The 20,955-nt window shown below is 49.5% G+C and overlaps 1 long non-coding RNA gene across 1 annotated transcript in view; it reads right to left on the bottom strand.

The window, feature by feature from the left end:
* Nucleotides 1–20,955, bottom strand: part of LOC113932988 — an 88,563-nt gene that overhangs the window by 40,830 nt on the left and 26,778 nt on the right. The window lies entirely within an intron of this gene.

Genomic DNA, 20,955 nt, shown 5'->3' with positions numbered 1-20,955 from the left:
CCGTGCCCGAATCCCTGCCAGCCGACAGACAGACGGCTCCCTCCATCACAGGAAGGGGATGGGTGGCCAAGGTGGATGTGGTCCCTTAGTCAGTTCAACATTTGGAGGATTATCTCCTCCCAGGGTGCTGCAGGATTAAATTTTTTAAAACTAAAATATAACCGATTTAGAATAAATGTGAAGGTGGGAACACTAGTGAAATCTGTAGTTCCACCAGTTGTAGAATTTTGTCAATGTAATTATGTCTCTTTCAACTACACCGAGTGATATGAACTCCAGGCTAGACGTTAGACATGAAACAGCTCATTTAATACGAGCAGTCTGCAAGGTAAATATTATGATGCCATTTTATACTGATGAGGTAAGTGATGTTCATAGAGGCTAGAAGCTAACGGTGGATAAGTGGTATCCCTGTAACTACTGACATTGCATTAATCTCGAGTGGGTGGAAGGAAGGAAGGATGGATGGAAGGAAGGATGGATGGGCAGCAGACGAATGGGCAGATTAGGGACAGAAGAAAAGGCAACTAAACCACATAACTTCCCATTTCACTAAACTAATGAAATGGTAGGCTATTTAAAGGAATGGATTAGATTGATTAGTAATTAGCACTTCAGCCCTTGAGAAGAAGGGGAGGCAGAAAAGAGAGGAACTACTATTCTTAGAACCTGAGCTCTGGGAACCAGACTGCCCAGGTTCAAACCTCAGGCCCACCATTTACTAGCTGGATAACCTTGGGCTAATTACTTAAGCTCTCTGTACCTCAGTTTCCTTACCTGCAAAAATGGGAATATTATAACTTAAAATGTTATGGTGGGAATAAAATGAGTTACACAAAATAATATGTAAAATATTTAGAACTTTGCCTAGCATCCAGCAAGTGCTCCATGAACATTGCTATTGTTATCCACATTTTGTAGGAGGAAACTGAAGCCCAGGGGGGGAGGTGATGCTTATTCTGCAATTATTCCAGTAACACCACCTTCCATATTGATTGTTGGCAACCCTTTTATCCGGTCATTTGAGCCAACTCTATCCAAATAATCTTCAGTTGTGGTGAGGATCTAGATTTTAAGGAAGGTCTAGATGTTTCAGATATAGCTTCCCACATAACTTTAGACAGGTACACATTTATACCATTTGCTGTCTTAGGAGTTCAGAGAAATTCCATAGTGACTGAAAAAAAAAATGGATCTGCATTATTTTTAAACTGCTATAAATATTTGTTGAGTGAATGAATGTTATCTATTATCATATCATTTAAGACTCCTTATTCAAAGGCCATGATAAATTCCTCCCAGAATTCAAGGAGTTTATTTCTTCTGAAGAATTTCGTAAAACACATCTAAAATCCGATATCAGAAAGCTTGGAGCCAGATGCTTTTCAGAATTTAGACTCTTCGGAATTTTGAGAGCTTCTAGAGGGCATTTTATTTTTTCTTTAAGATTTTTATTTATTTATCTGAGAGAGAGAGAGAGCACAAGCAGGGAGAGGGGCAGATGGAGAAGTAGGCTCCACGCTGAGCAGGGAGCCGGATGCGGGGCTCAATCCCAGGACCCTGGGATCATGACCTGAGCGGAAGTCAGATGCTTAACTGACTGAGCCACCCAGTAACCCAAGTGCAGCCACTTTATACTGTGTAATCTCCCCTGGAGGTCCAGGCTAGCACATCATGATTAAACATCCTCATAGTTCTACAGAGAAGTTTATATGTGAACTGAACACTTACACTGAGTGGGATGTATAAAGACAATAAGCAGGTCAGCATCAGCTCAGGTCAGGTTTTGCCATTAAATTAGTTTCTTACAAACAAATAGAAAAGCTTTGGGTTTTCAGAGCTCTTTGGACGTCAGCATGGCAGACAGGGGATGCTTGGCCTGTAGTGAATTATGTGCTGGGTTTACCCCTCATCCAGGCTGCTGTGAAGAGTTTGGTTTGTGTCTCACCAATGTTTGCTGGACACTCACCACATGGGCGCCATTCTAAGCTGGTTTCCGTGAATTGTGTCATGTGGTTCTCAGAACAACTGTAAAGGGTAAGTAACCAGCCCACAGTCAAACACCATCTGAGACTCTGGCTAATGAAGTCTCCCAGCCAGCGAGGCTTTTCCAGCACAGCTGACCCTTGAACATCACAGAGGGTTGAGGCATTGACCCCCATGTAGTTGAAATCCGCATATAACTTTGGACTCCCCCAAAACTGAACTACGAATAACCTACTGTGGACCAGAAGCCTCACGCATAACATAAACAATCAATTAACACATATTTTGTATCTTGTATGTATTATATATTGTGCTCTTACAATAAAGTCAGGTAAAGAAAAGAAAATGTTATTAAGAAAATTATAAGGAAAAGAAAATACACTTATAGTACTGCACTGTATTTACTGGGGAAAAAAAATCCACCTATCAGTGGACCCACGCAGCTCAAACTTTGTTGTTCCATCATCAACTGTATTTTTTTTTCTTTCTCCCTTCACTTTTTATTTTTTGGTTCCTGTCTTTTAATAATGGTTTTTGCTACTATTTTCCGTGTGTTTTCCATTGAAACTAGTAGTCAGAGGAGGTGCCACAAAACGTTTTTAAATCATGGACCTTCATCTCATCCTTTTCATGACACAGACTTGAAGTCCTTCGTGAGGTTTTCGGGATGTAGCAAGTAAGCTTCCAACAACCACCACAAATCCTTAGACAGCAGGACTCGCCAAGACAATTTCTGGTGAATAGAATTCTATGAGATTAAAGCATGGACAAACAAAATATTCCCTCCAGAATCTCAGGTGGTTTGAGGTTAAATTCAGGGTCTCTGCTCAATTTTGCAAGTAAAGGGTCTCTTTTGGTTTTCTCCATCCATTGATCTCATTTGCCTCCATCCCTGTCTAGGGAGCAGCAACCGTGCGAGACACACAGTGCAGGAGGCCGGAGCTGTTACTCTGGAGCTGAGGGCCGTGAAGCAGATGGAGAAGCCAAGGAGGCCGTTCCACACCAAGGAAATTGCATGGTGTGTTCAGAGAATGCAGAGTGGTCTGCCAAGGGCACAGCAGAGCTCACAGACAGGAGATGAAAATCAAGGGGCTGGAAAAATAGTCTGGGGCTGATCCTGAAGGATGTGCACCTTCACTCCATGGGCCCTGCAAACCTCCAGGAGACCGTGGGACAGAGGTGTTCAAGAACACTCGAGGCCTGACTGTCCTGCTCACGGCCATATCCCCAGTACCTGGAATAGTGCCTGGCACAGAGCTGGGGCTTGATGTACATTTGTTGGGAGGAAGGAATGAAAGAAAGAACATGTGAGATTTACACTGGAGAACATATTTAAATGGAGAGGCTGTATGAAGGAGGACATGGGGTCCTGTTAGGAATTCCTAGCAAGAGTCCAGATGTGGACCGATGAGGAAAATCAGTGGTGATGGGCATGCAGAAGACAGGACACATCCCATCAACAGTAATGGCAGACTGCGCTGGATTTGTCAAGCAATCAGATATGGCCTCTGGAGGGCAAGAGGCCTCAAAAACACCTGGCCAAGAGTCCTGGTGAGGAAGGAAGAAGGGAGAGAGGGCTCTTCCCAACGGGTTGCTTGGGAGAAGACACCTTCTGGGCTTGGTGATGCAAGATACTCCAGGGCCCCCCTGGGGAACAGTATTTGCGTGCTCCACCAAGCAGCTGTGTGGGGAGCGCACGAGAGCTAGTACAAGGTAGGAACGTAGCTAGGGCAGCCTCCTGCAGAGATCGGTCTCCCTGGGGCCCTTTTCCCTCCTCCCCACGCTGTCCAGCCCTCACCTCGGGGACATACCCTTGGAGACAGACAGGCAGCTACAAAGCAGGAAGGGAAGCAGGGAGGGGAGGAGCTGAAGGCTCCTGGGTGGCAGTGGGTGGTGTAGAGCTGCGGACTGTGTCAGGGAACACAGGAGACCCGGGGAGGGCCCATCTCACCCCAGGGGAAGTTCACGGGGAGCCTTCCCAGCCGCCTCAGAGCCAGGGCAGGCGGGACTGATGAGAGATTCAGTTCTCCCTGGGGAGAAGACCAGCGTGGCTCCTCTTCCCATGTCTCGGCATGATTTTTAGGGCTGAGGAGGCGACATTACCTTGGCGTTCCCTCCCCCCGTGTTCCAGAAACTTTGAGAGAGCTGGGGAGCAGCTAGGAGAGGCTCCTGGAAGCAGCTGCTCAAGGCTCTGATCTGACCCCCACCCCCTGCCAGCCTCCAAGTCTAGGGACCTGGGCAAGGGCCTCCAGGTGGTCCAGGGAAGACCCTTCCGGGTGATCCTTCTGACACCCAGCCCTCACATGGTCCACAGACTCGGAAAGCTGAAATCTGACCCAACAATGCTGGCTCCTCCAGAAAGATCCATGCAGGGGTGAGCAAGTCAACCCTCCCCACACTCACAGGGAAAGCCCAGGCTGAGGAGCAGATGACTCACCCAGACTCACAGAAAGAGCAAAGAAGCCAAAGGCAGACCCCAGGGAAAGGCCCTCTCTAAGAGTGGCTGTTATTCATAGAACACCCTCCCCCCTCACCCCATAGGATCTGCTCCCACAGGGCTCTACCTTAAGGTTAGAAAGGGACACATTTATTGAGCACTTACTCAGTGCTCTGCACCAGGCCCCGTACTGGACCCCGGGGATACAAAGATGAATGTGACATTGTCCCTGCTTTTAAGGAGTTCGGAGTTCGCTGAAAAAACAGACATAAAACCAAACAATTAGAGTGAGGAAAAGCTATTCTAAGGATTCAGTGAGCTAGGTGGGGACAACAGCAAGTCATTTAATCCTCCCACGAACATTTTGAGGGAAGTGTTGTTAGCCCTCTTCCAGATGGGGAGGCTGAAATTATGACGGTTAAATCACTTGCTTCGGTTCACACAAGTAAGAGACCCTGCACTGGTGTGCTGGGGCACCCCACCCAGCCTGCCAGAATGGATTTTGTGCATTTCTTTCCAGCTCCCCATCCAGTGACATCACATTGGTAACCTGAATGCTCCATCCGCTGGACCACAGAAATCCGTAAACACTACAAATCAGGTGATTGTCTGGTTCAAACCCAAGTCTGAAAGCCAAGACTTTTTCCAGTCTCCCCCAGAATCTTTCTTGGACTGAAGCATCCCTTTCTAAAGACCCTGCCTCCCCAACGTAATCACATCAGCCTGTCCTGGACAAGGCCAGACTAGACAGTGGATATGATCTGCCTTCTAAGTCACAAAGGGCTGTACAACTAAGTTAAGTCTCCATCTATCCCCTTAGCTCTGAGCTCACATCTTAGCAGACACACAGGGGTGCAGACATACCAAGCGGGCCAGGATGGGAGGGGATGGAGTGGGGTCAGGAGGAAGGGGGACCTGAAGAAGGAGCGCAGCGTTCCATTCTCCAGAACACTAATCTCAGGGAACATCACTAATGTGATTGATGAATCTCTGTCTCTCCCTCATGGCTTCACAAAAACAAGGACTGTGGCTGGTTTTGCAGACAACGCGGTGCCAAGCCCCATCCCTGCAAGCAGAAAGCCCTCCATCAACATCTGTTGTAGGAAGGAGTGAATGAAGCAGGAGGGCGTCAAAGCTAAACTACACAGAGTTGCCAGGCCTGCCTCCCTCCCAGCACATCCTATAAGAGAGGTGGGGGATGGAAGCCCATCCCTGCCCCGAGGGAAGCTGCTGGGCGTGCTCGGCTGCCGCAGTAGAATCCTTCTTCTGCCCCTTAGCATCTGGGGAAGCTGTGCCTTAGTGGCCTCACCTGTGCAGGATGAGATTGTGGTGTGGATTAAATGAGTTAACAAGTGTGAAGTGTCTGGCATATAGTAAATGCAGTGTGTTTGTTAAACAGGAAGGAAGACACCCCCCCACACACACACACACCCTCCAGATCTCTCCCTCAGGGCGCAGAGACATTTGACTTCTCCGTTCAAATGCAATTTTCCATCCCATTCTACTCCCGAGAGAGGAGAAACCCTGGGGAAAAAGAGGGTTGAGCCTCCTCTTCCTCGCCTCACCCATCCCCACCCTACCCTGCCCCACCTCCCAATATCCCAACCCACCCATTCCTGTCTCTCTTTAAGTGACCCTGAGCCTTGTTCTGTCCCGCCGTGCCCCACAGCCTGGGAGCCGCCACATACCGCCCCCCCGCCCCAGGTTCCGAAAAATGCCCCCTTCCCTTCGCCTCCTCTCCCCAGCGCCCCTAGGAGCCCCACTCCTGGCCGCGGGTCCGGGCAGGCAGAAGACAGGACTCGCGCCTGGAGCTGGAGCGCCCACCCGGGCCCGCACATCGCGGCCGGCTGCGCCACCCAGTGGCGACTTGCGGAATCGGCGGCGGAGATGGCCTGCGGAGCCTGGAGGTGCATAGAGGGCCCTGGCGGTGCGGGCCTCTGCAGGGACAAAGGGAAAGAATGCAAAAGAAAGGGAAAGTGGGCTGGGGAAGAGAATATCACCGAAAGGGCTGGTAGGCTCTAGGTCACAGGGAGTAATTCATTCAGTCGGGAAAGCAGTGATCCCTTGGCAGGGCTGTCTGCCGGGGCCTTTCCTCCCTGTCGGTTACCCGTGCCCCTCCCACCCCTGCCGTCTCCTCCCTGGCTGGGGGCTGAGGCTTCTGTCCCCTCATATCCCTGCCTCCCCTGTGCCCTGAGCTGATGAGGAAACAAAGACAGAGGGCTTTCACAGCCCTGAGGCCGGGCGCAGGTGCTCCCCCCCACCCCACCCCCACCAATGGTGTCTGGAGGAAGTGGGGAGTCCAATTCCGGGGCTGCCCTGGCTTCACTCCCTCAGCCTGTTCTGCATTTCTGCACCTGAGAAAGAGGATGATAAGAATAAACACCTCCCAACTTCCCTTACACACGGCCTGTGAGACTCAAAAGGAGTGAGACTCAAAAGGATAGAATGCTGAGGGAAACATTTGGAAGAACAAAACCACCACTATTTGAAGTTTCTGGTCCACGGGACTTTAGTAACCATGTGACTACAGGCAACTACAAATACACTTGCTTAAGGAGTAAGACTCTCAAGTCCTGACTATGAAAAACTCCTCCGATGAGAGATTTGTGTTTGGAGGAGAAAGAAAGGAACACAGAGTTGAGATCCAAAATTGCAAGGTTCCATATGGGAAATTTAAATGATCAAGAATGTCTTAAGGATTTTACTATATAGCATGTAGAAGGCAGCTCGCTCTTTAGGAAACCAGTGGAATAGATATTATGATCCCCCAAAACATTTGGAAGATGAAGGAGAAGCCAAAGGAGTTGTCTAGGATCCTACCCAGAACCACTTCAAAGGCAGAATCGCAGAATCACAGAATCACGGACCTGACCTTGGCCCATGGCAGCCCTGGCAGCCACGGAACCTATTCAGATCGTGGAAACGCCTCCCTGAGTCTACCTGCAGAGGCATATTCCCTGCATAAGAACGAATCCACCTGCTGGTCCTGTTCTGCTCTCAAAGGGAGAGCCCCGGCCTCCTGACCATTGGCCCAGTGTCATCAGAACGAAGCTGCCCCCACATCAGAGTCCAGCACCTGGAACATCAAGGCAGGATAAGAGTTGACGTCAGAGTCAGGGAGAGAAAGCAGCAGCCCCTGGCCCCAAATCACAACCCAACACGGAACGGTGAGCCAGCCACATTTACTCACTGTGTCTCTACCATGGGCAGAGCGGGAAGACCTGCATTAGGAGAGGACTAGAGCAGGCTGGCCAGAGGCCAGGCACCTGTCAGGGCAGGCATGAGCTCATGGAGCTGGTTTCTCATTAATTCAACAAGTCCCCATCGCTTGCACCCTGTCTTCAGTGTTGGGCTGGGAATCGGGAGACTTCCCAGGTAAGACAGGAAGATGCTCTCAGGACTCCCTCCCTGCACCCCTCCCCTGTCATTCTGTCCCAAGGAGAGAGAATGCTCATCCGACTGGTCAGATGGAAGGCCAGTGATTGGCCCAGATTTGCAGATGGGTGCGGTTGCTGGTCCTAAAATGTGGGCTAGGGCGTGGCTGGCCTGGCCCTCTCCTCCATTCCCACGGCGGAAGTGGCTCGGTGGCCCAGGCTGGCTCTCTCTTGTCCTTCCATGTGGCTGGCCAGAGCACGGGAAGAGCAGAAATCTAGAGAGAACAAGGCCTCCAGGCTCAGCCCAGTTCACTCTGTGGGGTGTGGGGCCCAAGGCCAGCCACCATCAAATGTGACTCTTCTTTCTTCACTGCTCTTCCTCTTGGTCACCCTCTGAGACTTTGGGGGTAGGGTTTGCTGGGTTTGGGGGTCTGCCTGGGTCCTCTGGTCGTAGCACATGTATTGGCCCCTTCCCATTGCCAATACCTTCGATAACAATCCTCCACACTCTGGGAGGAGTCATTCAGCAGGAAGGTTAGACTATGCTGCCTTACATGGTAAGAGCCAGAATATCCGGGTTGGAAAGGCTTCACAGAGTAGAGTTTAGGATTGGCCTTGAAAGATATATAGGACCCCACAGACATTTGAGGATATGGGGACAGGTATTCCAGGCAGAAGGAACTCAATGGCGTTTGGAGAAGAATAAAAGTCCAGTTTGGTGCTGGCGGCCTGTCAACAATGGAAGAAGATTCTAGAAAGTTAGGTAGATCCTACAGGTTGGAATCCTGAAATGTTCAGTGAAGACGTTTTCACCTAATTTTGTAAGGCATCTGGGAGCTGCTGAAAGCTACTGAGCAGGGAGGGCTGTGGACAGGACTGAGGTCTGCAAAGAAGAACCCAGCAGAAGTGTGTGGGGTAGATGGGAGCCCAACAAGACAAGGGCAGGAGGACCGGTCAGGTGGCCCGTACAGTGACCCAGGCAAGCAGAACGTAAGGACCGAGCAGAGTTACCAGAACAGAGGCCCCGGGTGGGAGGGCGAGCACAGAACGCAGAGCACCGGAATCCCGAGGAAGTGGTAAGACAGACTGTGGAGGGCGGCTGGAAAGGTCTCAGGAGAACAGAGGTGCCCTCCGCCAAAAATGGGAGGTCAGGGAAGGTGCAGCTGCTTTGCCAAAGATGAGCTCGGCCCCCCGCCCTGGGCCTCTCTACCTCACCTCTGACCGTTGCCCCCCGGACCTGCCATCAGTCCTGCCCCACACTGCTTCCACCAGTATCCGGAGCGTCCTTCCCCCGTCCCCTCCCCTTGCTCACCAGGGGGCCTCTTGCTTCAGCTCTCAGCTCAGGCACCACCTCCTCCTGGAAGCGCCCCCCCCCCAGGGGGCCCCACGTCAGGGGCTTCAGGAAATGCCCTCCTCTTGCTTACCTGCTCCCTACCACCGGTGCTGGGTGGGCCGCAGTCACTGGTTCACCGCTCTGGTTCCCCCCAGCAACCCCCTGCCCCTCGCCGAAGCCTTTTGAGGACAGGTGTTCGATTATTCACCGTGGAGGCAACAATGTTTCCTGAGCTCCTACTGCGTTTTTTTTTTTTTAAAGACTTCATTTATTTATTTGAGAGAGAGAATGAGATAGAGAGAGAGAGTATGAGAGGGGGGAGGGTCAGAGGGAGAAGCAGACTCCCCACTGAGCAGGGAGCCCGATGCGGGACCCGATCCCAGGACTCCAGGATCATGACCTGAGCCAAAAGCAGTCGCTCAACCAACTGAGCCACCCAGGCGCCCCCTACTGTGTTCTAATGCCCAGGTTCTGAGAGCACAGCGGGGAGGGAATGCAGCCCCTGCTCTCGTGCCAGGCTTGGTCTAATGCAGGAGGGAGGTAAACAGAGACCGTCCACGGGATAGGGGGGCTTCTCGTCTTTGGCTCTGTCTCCCGCCCCCAGCAGGCCGTGGCACAGAGAAGACTCCACAAATGACGGCTGGGTGAAGGAGGGACATCCGCAAGGCAGCCAGGAACAGAGGGCTGGAGCTCAGCAGAGATGCCCGCCAAAGGGATATCTGGGGAACTTGGCCCACTTCCTTGTGAGTTACATGGGTTGTGCTAAACCTGACGTAAATTATGTGGGGGTCCCAGAGCTTACAGGGAACATGAGGAAAGTGAGGAAGATTCTGCACTCCCGCCCTGGCTTAAATTAACAGGGGACAGATCCGCAAGCCCAGGGAGGCTGCTCGCTCTCCAAACATCCCGTTTAAGGAAGTGGGACATGGAGTCGCCTGCCCCCAAGGGCCAGACATCAGTCAAAGAGGAAATGCTTACACTATGGAATGTTCCCGTTCAAGGAAGCACCAGAGTCAGTAGGTGAGGCAGGCTGCCTCCGGGCAGCGCCCCAGACAGCAAATCCTAGCTCCAGGCTCCAGACCAACCAATGATTATGTTTTTCCTAATTTGATGCAAGACTTCAACTCCATCTGAATTCCTGTGGCATTGAGCAAACCAAATGTACATCCCAAAGTGACATCAAAAATGGAAAGAGCCTGTTCTGGGCATAGTTTCTGCTGGTCCTAAAAAAGAATTATCCAAATTCCCTCTCAAGAGCCCTGTCCTGGCTCCCTGAGGGAAGCCAGCCCACTGAGGGCTCCTTCCCCCTCCCCCCTTCACCTCTGAGACGTACTTTCTCTGTGTTTACAGACAGGATCACGGCTACCCACAGTTTCTAGTTGTCTGAAAACACTTGCAGGTAAACAAACGCTCCCCAGTCAGATTGCATGGCTTGGCTTTGGAGGATTCTGGGTTCCCTGTCCCTCTGAGCCTTTTCCCCACCCCATCCCACCTCTGTGGTGCCTTTGACCTCCAGCTCATCCTCCAGCGACACATTCAGCATCTAGAATCCAGACGGAAAGCTCCATGGAGGCAGTAGCCATGTCGTTCTGCTCACTATTATATCCCCAGCATCTAGGACATCTCCTGACACACAGTAGGCCTTCTACAATCATTCGTGGCCTAGATTCAGCAGACGTCGAGCACCCCTCTTGTATAAGATACACAGATGTGCGGGCTGTGCTTCCTGCCTTCAGGCCCATCCTTCGTCCTAGGACAGGTACTGAAAGGGCAGCCGGGGCTCCTCCCACCAAGAGCCTGCTCTGCAGATGAGCCGGGGCCTCCAGGGAAGTACCGGGCTTGGAGGCGCACCTGTCCAGGCCCACCGGCTCGCTCTGCCTGAGCACGGGTCCACCCAAGACCCTCGTTTTAAACCTACGATGACCACAGGCTGGCCTCTCCCCCTCCCAGCTGTCCTCCTCCCTCTCACCCCAGGGCCCCCTGTGCCCTCGGGGATGTTTCCAGCAATGTCTGGCACCATCTCAGACAAGATAAATGGCATGGCTTCCTTACCAACCTAGGAGCCTTAAGCCACCCAAATTACTTCTGCCTTTGCTTTAGACAACGAAGTAGGAAAGCAGAATTCCTCATCCTCGTTAAGAAGGGTTAGGGCTCATTCCAGAGAGATAGACAGAGTGGGTAAGAGGCGGGCTCGATCGCCAGCATACCTTCCCCCCAGTCCTGACTGCCGCTTACTTCCTGCTGGCACTGCAGAAAGTTCTGTGTCTCTGTTGGCCTCAGTTTCCTCACCTATAAAATGGGGATAACATTAACAGTTCCTACCTCATTGGACTGTTACGAAGATGAAATAAGATCATCCAGGTAAAGCACTTGGAAAAGTGAGTATGCAATAAAAATTGACTTTTATTATAATTATTAGTTTCTTTTGTTGCTATTACTATTACTATTAACTATTATATTATCATTATTATCTTTAATTAGTTGAGAAAGGGCCCCACCAGAGGGTGCTTACCCCAATTTACACACACACACACACACACACACACACATTGGCTCCCTCTTCTCAGTCTAGGGGGGCTCGTTAAACCTTACCCTTCTGTCAGCAGGAGGCTCCTCCCCACCTGCTCATGAAACACTTCTGCCAAATATCACTCTCTTCCCTCCTCCAACAAAAATGATCATTTTTTTTTAAGATTTGATTTTTAAGTAATGTCTACACCCAATGTGGGGCTCGAATTCACGACCCCAAGACCAAGACTCACATGATCTACTGACTGAGCCAGCCAGGTGCCCCCAACAAAAATGATCTGCTCACATACCCTCCATACCACATACCACACATACCACCTACGTAGAGCTCTCTACTGATCACCATGGCCTGACTGCTGTAACAGCCTCCAAAGCCAAGGGCGCAACACAACACAAACAACAGGCTTGCTTTTCACTCATAATCTGATAATGTCAATGTTCTGCTTCATGAAATCATTCAGAAAACCAGGCTCCTTTCTAGTGGCTCCACCATCTTCCTGGGCCTTGGGGTCCCACCTGGGTCCTCTGCATCCAGCCAGAAGGTGGGAAGAAAGCACATCAAGGATCACATGCAGGTTTTAGGACCATATTGGGCAGGGACGTTTGTCCCCTTAGCCCCTTCCATTGGCCAGAAACTCAGTCCCATGACACCACCTTACTGTAGTGGGAGCTCAGGAATAGTCTTTCCACATGTCCAAGAGGAAAATAAAATCAGCGCGATGAACACAGCATTTTTCCCACAATCACTACTGTGCTTTCTGTTTTTCTGTCTCCATGGATCTGTCTCTTCCAGACATTTCATATAAATGGAATCACACAGGAAACAAAAGCAAATTCGAGCCCCACATTGGGTGTAGACATTACTTAAAAATCAAATCTTAAAAAAAAAAAGATAAATTCAATAAAGAATTTAGGTCACTACCTCCTTCTGAAGCAGAGGCTTCTCTAGGAGGGAACTTGAATTTCTGTTCTTAAGGGCATCCTCTTAGAAAACAGACCCAAAGCAATGCTCCATGGGTTTCTCCTCCAAGCCCATAGCAGATGATGTCCCATCTGACCTGGGCAGCAGATGTGTGAGAAAGAAGGTGGTTTGGAAGAGAGGGACCCAGCTCTCAGCTTTGCCACTTACTCGGGCTGCTCAGCCCTTCTGCATCAGCTTCCTCTTTTGCAAAGCGCAAGTGGTAACACAGGGTGGTTAGCAGCTGGGGGCAGCGCACGTAAAGGGTGATCTTGGCCCCCTTCCTCCTGTTCTCCCATACCCCAGCCTCGCGGCACCATAGAAGGCTGAAGTCAAGATGGTCTGCGAATGTAATGAAGTACACACAAAAACTGGAAACCCAAATCCCTCCCAGCCCCATCCAACACCAGCTTGATCCTTTTCATTCCCCAACCCCACCCCCAGTCCCTCACTTCTTGCTCTGATGCAGATGGCCTGTGGAGGCTGAGAGCCAAACAGTAGGAGAACCGGTTGTTTTGTAAGCTCCTACAGACTCTGTCCCCAATGGCAAACCCTTTTGGGGCATATTCTGCAACAAGAGGCTTTGCACTAACCACTAGTTCTGAAGCAAACAAACAAACAAAAATCAGGGCTTAAGCCTTGTTTCTCACTCTCCCACTCGCCTGGCTCCTTGCACACCTTGCTCCAAAACAATTACTCGGAAACAAAAGGCAATGCCCACCTTGTTCACCCCTCCTGATGCCACAACAGCACCTCCACCTGTGCTGGAAGCAGGAGGCATTGTGCTCCCAGCAACACGCACTGCCCCGGCTGCACGGAGTCGGTGCTTGGGTTACCCCGGCCGGAAGCGTGCACGTTGCTAAGAGAATCTGAACTTGAGTTTAAATTTGCAACCTTTCTTCACTGCCACTGCCGTTCCTCAGCTGCAGACAGACACCTACTCCACAGCAGGACCTATAGCCCCGGGCCCCGCAAGGAAAGCCCCAGCTCAGATAAGACTAGGGTGCCTCTTTTTTCTCCCTCTATTGATTTTCAAACTGATCCAACAACCACACAAACAAGATGTATGTAGAACTATCCACCAGACACTACCCACTGACCTACTATGGCCAGGCATCATTCTGGGGGACGCAGTTATGGAGAAAACAGGCAAGTCCTTGCACTTGGCTGGATCCGGAGGGAAGGGGATGATAAACAAAGAGACACCACATCTGCCAGGGTTCTCCAGACAAACACAACCGGTAGGAATAATGTGTGTATGGATATGGATAGAAAGAGATTTATTTCAAGGAAATGGTTCATGTGATTGTGGGGACTGGCCAAGTCTGAAATCTGTAGGGCAGGCTGGCTGGCTGGCTGGCTGGAAACTCAGTCCAGTGCTGGGGCTGCAGTCTTGAGGCAGAATTTCTTCTTCCATTGGGAAATTTCAATTTTGCTGTCAAGGCCTTTCAACTGATTAGATGAGGCCCACCCAAGCTATCACGGGTAATCTCCTTCCTTCAAGTTAACTGACTGTAGATGTTCCCACAGCTACAAAGTATCTTCACAGCAGCACTAGGTGAGTGTTTGACTGAATAACTGGGTGCTACAGCCTAGCCACCCTGACACAGAAATTACCCATGACAGTGATATATAACTGCATGGGGCAGTGATACGTGCATGGGGGAAGGGGAAAGCAGGGTGAGGGGGTCGGGGAGCCCCAGGCAGGGGGACAGCAGGAGACCCGCTGTGGGAAATACAGCATGTCGCTCAATATGAACCTGAATGAACAATAAACATCCCTAGGCGATGCGCTCAAAAAGTACAAACTCCTCGCGCGTTTATACATCTGCTTAATCGTGACGGTGCTGCTTGGTGACCAGGACAGGAGTTGCCGCATGTAGAACTCTGATCAGATTGCTTGATGGCCAAAGCCAGCCTTCCGGTCTCCTGGTCCTGTTCCTTCTGCAGACAGGACCACTGTTGCCACCGTCTCCTGGCGTCTACCCTGGCTCCCTGCCCTTCATTGTCCTGCCTGTGCCCTTCAGGTTCCCAGGGCGCCCTGGCCCACAGGCCCTCCCTGCCACGCCTCCAGCCTCTTCTCCTCTGATCTCATCACCTGTGTGCCCCGCTTCCTGCAGCTCAGTTCCCGACACGCCTGGCCTGAGCCTGCCTCGGGGCCTTTGCCCTTTCTGCTTCCGCAGCCTGAAGGGTCTCCTCTCCACCGTGTCCTCGGCTCTCCCACTGGCATTCGGCTCGGAAAATCCAACCATACAATCAATTAGCACCCCCCTGTCACTCCCTGTACTTTAGCCTGTCTGCTTTGTCTTCACAGCACTTACCTTAAATACATATTTCTTTCTTAATCATCTGTCTCCTCTCGCTTGAATGCAGGGGGGGCAGGAACTCTGGGTTTCATGTAGAGGGGTAGTAAAATAACATAAAATTTACCACCTAAAGTGTACAATTCAGTGACATTGAGTATTTTTACAAGATTGTGCAACCATTGGGCGCCTGGGTGGCTCAGATGGTTAAGCGTCTGCCTTCGGCTCAGGTCATGATCCCAGGGTCCTGGGATCGAGTCCCGCGTCGGGCTCCCTGCTCCTTGGGAGCCTGCTTCTCCCTCTGCCTCTCTCTCTCTCTCTCTCTCTCTCTCTGTCTTTCATGAATAAATAAATAAAATCTTTAAAAAAAAAAAAAAAAGATTGTGCAACCATCACCACCACCTAGTTTCAGAACATTTTCATCACATCCAAAGGAAACCCCAGACCCACTAACGAGTCACCAGCCTGCCCCTCCCACCTCCAGCCCCTGGCAATCACTAATGTGCTTTCTGTTTTTATGTCTCCATGGATCTGCCTATTCTGGACATGTCATATAAATGGAATCACACAAGGAAACAAAAGCAAAAATGAACTGTGGGAGTTCACCAAGATAAAAAGCTTCTGCACAGCAAAGGAAACAAGCAACAAAACTAAAAGGCAACCTATGGGGGCACCTGGGTGGCTCAGTCGTTAAGCGTCTGCCTTCAGCTCAGGTCATGATCCCAGGGTCCTGGGATCGAGCCCCGCATCGGGCTCCCTGCTCGGTGGGAAGCCTGCTTCTCCCTCTCCCACTCCCCCTGCTTGTGTTCCCTCTCTCGCTGTGTCTCTCTCTGTCAAATAAATAAATAAATCTTTAAAAAAAAAAAAAGGCAACCTATGAAATAGGAGAAGATACCTGCAAATGACATCTGATAAAGGGTTAGTATCCAAAATCTATACAGAACTTAATCACATTCAACACCCAAAAAAACAAATAACCCAGTTAAAAAATGGGCAGAAGACATGAATAGACACTTTTCCAAACAAAACTTACAGATGGCCAACAGACACATGAAAAAATGCTCAGCATCACTCATCATCAGGGAAATACAAATCAAAAGTACAATGAGCTATCACCTCACACCTGTCAGAATGGCTAAAATTAACCCAGGAAACAACAGATGTTGGTGAGGATGCGGAGAAAGGGGAACCCTCTTACACTGTTGGTGGGAATGCAAGCTGGTGCAGGCACTCCGGAAAACAGTATGGAGGTTCCTCATAATGTTGAAAATAGAGCTACCATACGACCCAGCAATTGCACTACTAGATATTTACCCAAAGGATACAAAAATACAGATTCAAAGGGGTGCATGGACTCCAAAGTTTAGAGCAGCATTATCAACAATAGTCAAATTATGGAAAGAGCCCAAATGCCCATCCACTGATGAATAGATAAAAAAGATGTGTGTGTGTGTGTGTGTGTGTGTACAAGCGTCCATCACTGGCTGGACACCCAGGTGTCCGTCAACAGATGAATGGATAAAGAAGATGTGGTGTATATGGGCGCCTGAGTGGCTCAGTTGGTTAAGAAGATGTGGTGTATATATATAATGGAATATTGCTCAGCCATCAAAAAGAATGAAATCTTGCCATTTGCAATGACATGGACAGAGCCAGAGTGTATTACGTTAAGCGAAATAAGTCAGAGAAAGACATATACTATGATTTCATTCATATGGGGAACTTAGGAAACAAAACAGATGAACAAATGGGAAAAGAAAAAAAGAGAGAGAGGGAAGCAAACCATAAGAGACTCTTGAGGGGTGATGGAGGGAGGTTGGTGGGGGAGGAGCTAGATGGGGGATGGGTATTAAGGAGGTCACCTGTTGTGACGAGCACCAGGTGTTGTATGCAAGTGATGAATCACCAAATTCTACTCCAGAAACCAATATTACACTATATGTTAAAAATTTTTTAAAATAATGAAATCTTAAAAAAAAAAAACAGAAAAGGTAACTGTGGCATACATTTTGCTAGATTTCAGATTCATGGATCTTGTGCCTAGAGCTGACAGATAAACAAAATTTTCTTTAAATCCAGGGTGGGTTATTAACCCTTAAAAGGGAAATAACTATGCATATAGGTGTATATGTATATACATCGCACACACAAAAAAATACCTTTTCCTTTTTTGTGTCTTTTTTACTGGTCAGGATTTTTTTTTAATGTATTTGAACTTTTTTTTGTTTGTTTTATGGCTTTTGGGCTTGTATCTCCCTCACTCCTTATTCTCTCCTTATTGTTAAATGAGATTTTTTAAATGTGGCATGTCAAGTAAATAATGTAATTTAATTGTGAAGTCTTTTAAAAAAAAAATCACTATTATACACATAAATTGCCATGGCCAAAAACTAGAAATCCATAGTTTCAGGGATTCAAAATACATTCTAAAAAATTGGTATTTTATGAGAAGATTCCTAATAAATGCTTGACATATGTTCTATATTTTAAAGTCACTAGGACAATTAGACAATATCTTGACTATATATATATATATTTTTTTTTTTTAAACAATTCCTGACACATTTCTGAGTTAACTCTTATAGGTTATCACTATGGAAAAAATAATCTGCTGGTGCATTTCACTGGCCTGGCCAGACACAAGTCATTTTTAGATTTGAATCACATAACAGTTTCTCTCTATTTAGCAGATCAATGTCTTGTGATGGTGAGTGGGCATAAAACTTATTGTTCTTTAGGAAAATTATAAAAATAAGTAAATAAATGGAATCATAGAGTGTGTGACTTTTTGTGTCTGACTTCTGTCACTTAGCATCATGTTTCCAGGGGTCGTGCATGTCATAGCAGATAGCCGTATGTCATTCCTCTTATGGCGGAATCATACTCTATCGTATGGCTAGGCCACATTTTGTTCGGCCACTGGTCAGCTGGTGGATCTTTGGGTTGTTTGTACCTTTTGCTATTTTAAGTAATGCTGCAATGAACATTCACATTCAAGTGTCTGTTTGAAGGGGACTCTGCTTTGATCATTCCATGTCCCTGGGCTGTGAACAGACCGGCACAGGCTCAGTAATTAATAAAAGGCATCTAATGTCCTCGAGCTTTAGGTCTCCCCTTATCTGCCCTCAGCTCAGGACTGAGACCCCCGCATCTTCCTCTTCCCAAACCCCACCCAGCATTGGGGCAGGGGTCCAACCCAGCTCTCCCCACAACCCCCAGCTGCCCCACTCCCCAGGGGTAAGCATATGCAGGCGGCAGAGAGAAATGGGCCCTTCTGAATTGTCATGCAGCCCCAGGACGCCCCCCACAGCAGAGCATCATTATCTTCAGGTAAAACCTGATTAGTAGGATAATCACATGCCAGACATTTCTTTAGATAGATAAAATCTCCCATTTCACCATTAGAAGAAAGACTCTAAAAAAGATATCAACCCTGGCATTAGCTTCCTCAGGCCACCATAACAAAGCGCCACAACCTGGCGGGGCTTAAGCAACAGAAACTTATCCTCTCACGGTTCCAGAGCCAGAGGTCTGCAATCAAGGTGTCCACAGGGCCCTGCTCCCTCTGACGGCTCTAGGGGAGGATCTTCCCTTGACTCTTCCTAGCTATGGGGAGTTTCCAGCACTCCTTGGCGTTCCTTGGCCACAGCTGCGTCGCCCTACTATCTTCCCCAGCATCTCCACATCATCTTTTTCTAAGGATGCCAGTCATGTGGGGCGCCTGGGTGGCTCAGTCACTTAAGCGTCTGCCTTTGGCTTGGGTCATGATCCCGGAGTTCTGGGATCAAGCCCCTTGTCAGGCTCCCTGCTCAGCAGGGAGTCTGCTTCTCCTTCTCCCTCTGCCTGCCACTCCGCCTGCTCATAGTCTCTCTCTCTCTAATAAAAAAAAAAAAAAAAGGACACTAGTCATGTTGCATTAAGAGCCCTCCCTACTCCAGGGTGAACTTATCTGAACTAAATTACATCTGCAATGACTTTATTTTCAAATAAGGTCACATTCCGAGGTACTGGAAATTAAGCCTTCAACACATCTTTTGGTTGCCGCAATTCAACTTGTAACCACGGAGAAGGTAGTGGGATACATATCCTTGATTTCACTAAAGTGTAAATGACTGATAAGATATGGGGGGAGGGGGCAGGGGACAACCATGCAGAAGAAGAGGGGAGAGGACCATGCATACACCATGTATAGATGGATGGTTCCACTAACGAGAAGTGGGGTAGGAGGGCCAAGGATGGAGCCACAAAGACTGATTTCTTCGTCTTTCTCCTGATTTAGCTGAGGGCCGACACCAGTGGGTACAGCTGCAGAACAGATAAAGGAGGTAGCTCAGGTATCCTAGAGGGATCCTTTTAACACTCAGACCAGTCCATTCCTCTGCTCAAAACCCCCCAAGGGCTCCCTTGGCAGGTGGCCTAAAGTCCATGAGGCGCCAGGCTATCTACCCTCTGCCTCCACACACACTTACCTCCTATCACTGCCCTACCACCCACTCCATGCCAGCCACACTGGGCTCCTCGCGGTCCTGGAAAGTGTCCGGCAAGTGTCTTGCCCCCAAGCCTTTGTCCTGCCATTCCTCCTGCCTGGAATGTTCTACTTCCTTCAGAGATCATTGTGGCTCAAACTGCATGTTATCAGGCCTTCCCTGACCACCCTAGCACTCCACCCAGCACTTCCTTTGCCCTCGCCTTGCTAATTTTCTTCCCCGGCACTTACCAAGCTCTGATACATGTACGTGCCTTCAACCGTTCTTCCTCCACTAGACTATGAACCCCATGAGGGCAGCACTCTGTGTTGTGTTTGCACTGCTATAGCCCAGGCCCCCATAGCAGCCTCTGGCATGGATTAGGTGTTCAGTAAATTTTCATCAGATGAAGGAAACTGCTTCTGCCCCACCATGTGCTTGGAGAGCCTGGTAGCTACTTAGGGGACGTTTGTGAGGGTAGGGGCCCACCCGGATAATCCAGGCCAATCTCCCCATCTCAAGATTCTTAACTAAATCACATCTGCCAAGTCCCCTTTGCCGTGTGTGGTAACATTCCCAGGTTCCGGGGATTAAGATGTGGATATATTCGGGGGCCATTATTCAGCCTACCACAGGCAGGAAGGGCAGGCCGGCTCCTCAGCCCCTGTCATGACATCCATCGGCTGCCCTATCTGCAGCGGAGGCTGCCTGAGGTGGGGCTCCAACAGCCTCTCCCCAACCCCAGCTTCAGGGACTCCTGACCAGATGGCATCCCCTCACCCCGGGCTTTCTCACAGCCCCGGAGCAGCTGCAAGCCCCGGGCTTACACCTGCAAGCCCCGGGCTTACACCTGCTGCTTCCTGCGGAGGCAGACCCAGACTGGCCAGTCTTGGAGCCACCATCCCCACAGCCAGGATGGCAGCACCTTCTTCAGCTTGTTTTAGGGGGTGTGTGGAGGCAAGAGGGGGATGCAGGGGCAGAGGTGGGTGTCCCTGGGGCTCTGTTGTACTTTTCCTTCTAGTCTTTCACCTCCTGCTTCTTCTCTCACCCAGGACACACTCTGACTTCTTCCTCTTATTCTCTACCCTCCCCCACCTCAGCACTGAGGAGAGAGGTTCACTGAGCCTCTGCTATTTCTCTCCCTCATGCACATACACCCATGTCCACACAGAGGAATCACATGCTGAGTCATATTCTGAACAACGTTTACTGGCAAAAGAGGCTGAGGGCATGGACCCCACCCCACCTCAGCCCTGTGTGATGACAAGAACTACAGAGCCAGAAAGGGCCGGCCCCAATGCCATCATCATCCCTGATGGACTGTGAGGCTACTGACACTCAATGTTCTCATCTCTACATTGGAGATGACATCCCTAGTGGAATGGTTACCCCTATCTGTGGTCCCCAAAATCTTGGCATAACTTTACAAATATCCTTGATGTGGAAGAATCTTTGTAACAACTGGACAAGGAAGAAACAGATCATGGGTGCAAGAATCTCCTAACTTTTCACACCAGGGGCAATTTTATGGCTATTGGAGAGTCATAATTGGTTTAGACAGAGGGATGC

Source organism: Zalophus californianus, chromosome 10 (genome assembly GCF_009762305.2).
Source record: "Zalophus californianus isolate mZalCal1 chromosome 10, mZalCal1.pri.v2, whole genome shotgun sequence".
NCBI classification, from domain to species: domain Eukaryota; kingdom Metazoa; phylum Chordata; class Mammalia; order Carnivora; family Otariidae; genus Zalophus; species Zalophus californianus.
Note: the sequence above shows the minus strand (reverse complement) of the source record. Positions and strands in the feature narration are given on the sequence as shown.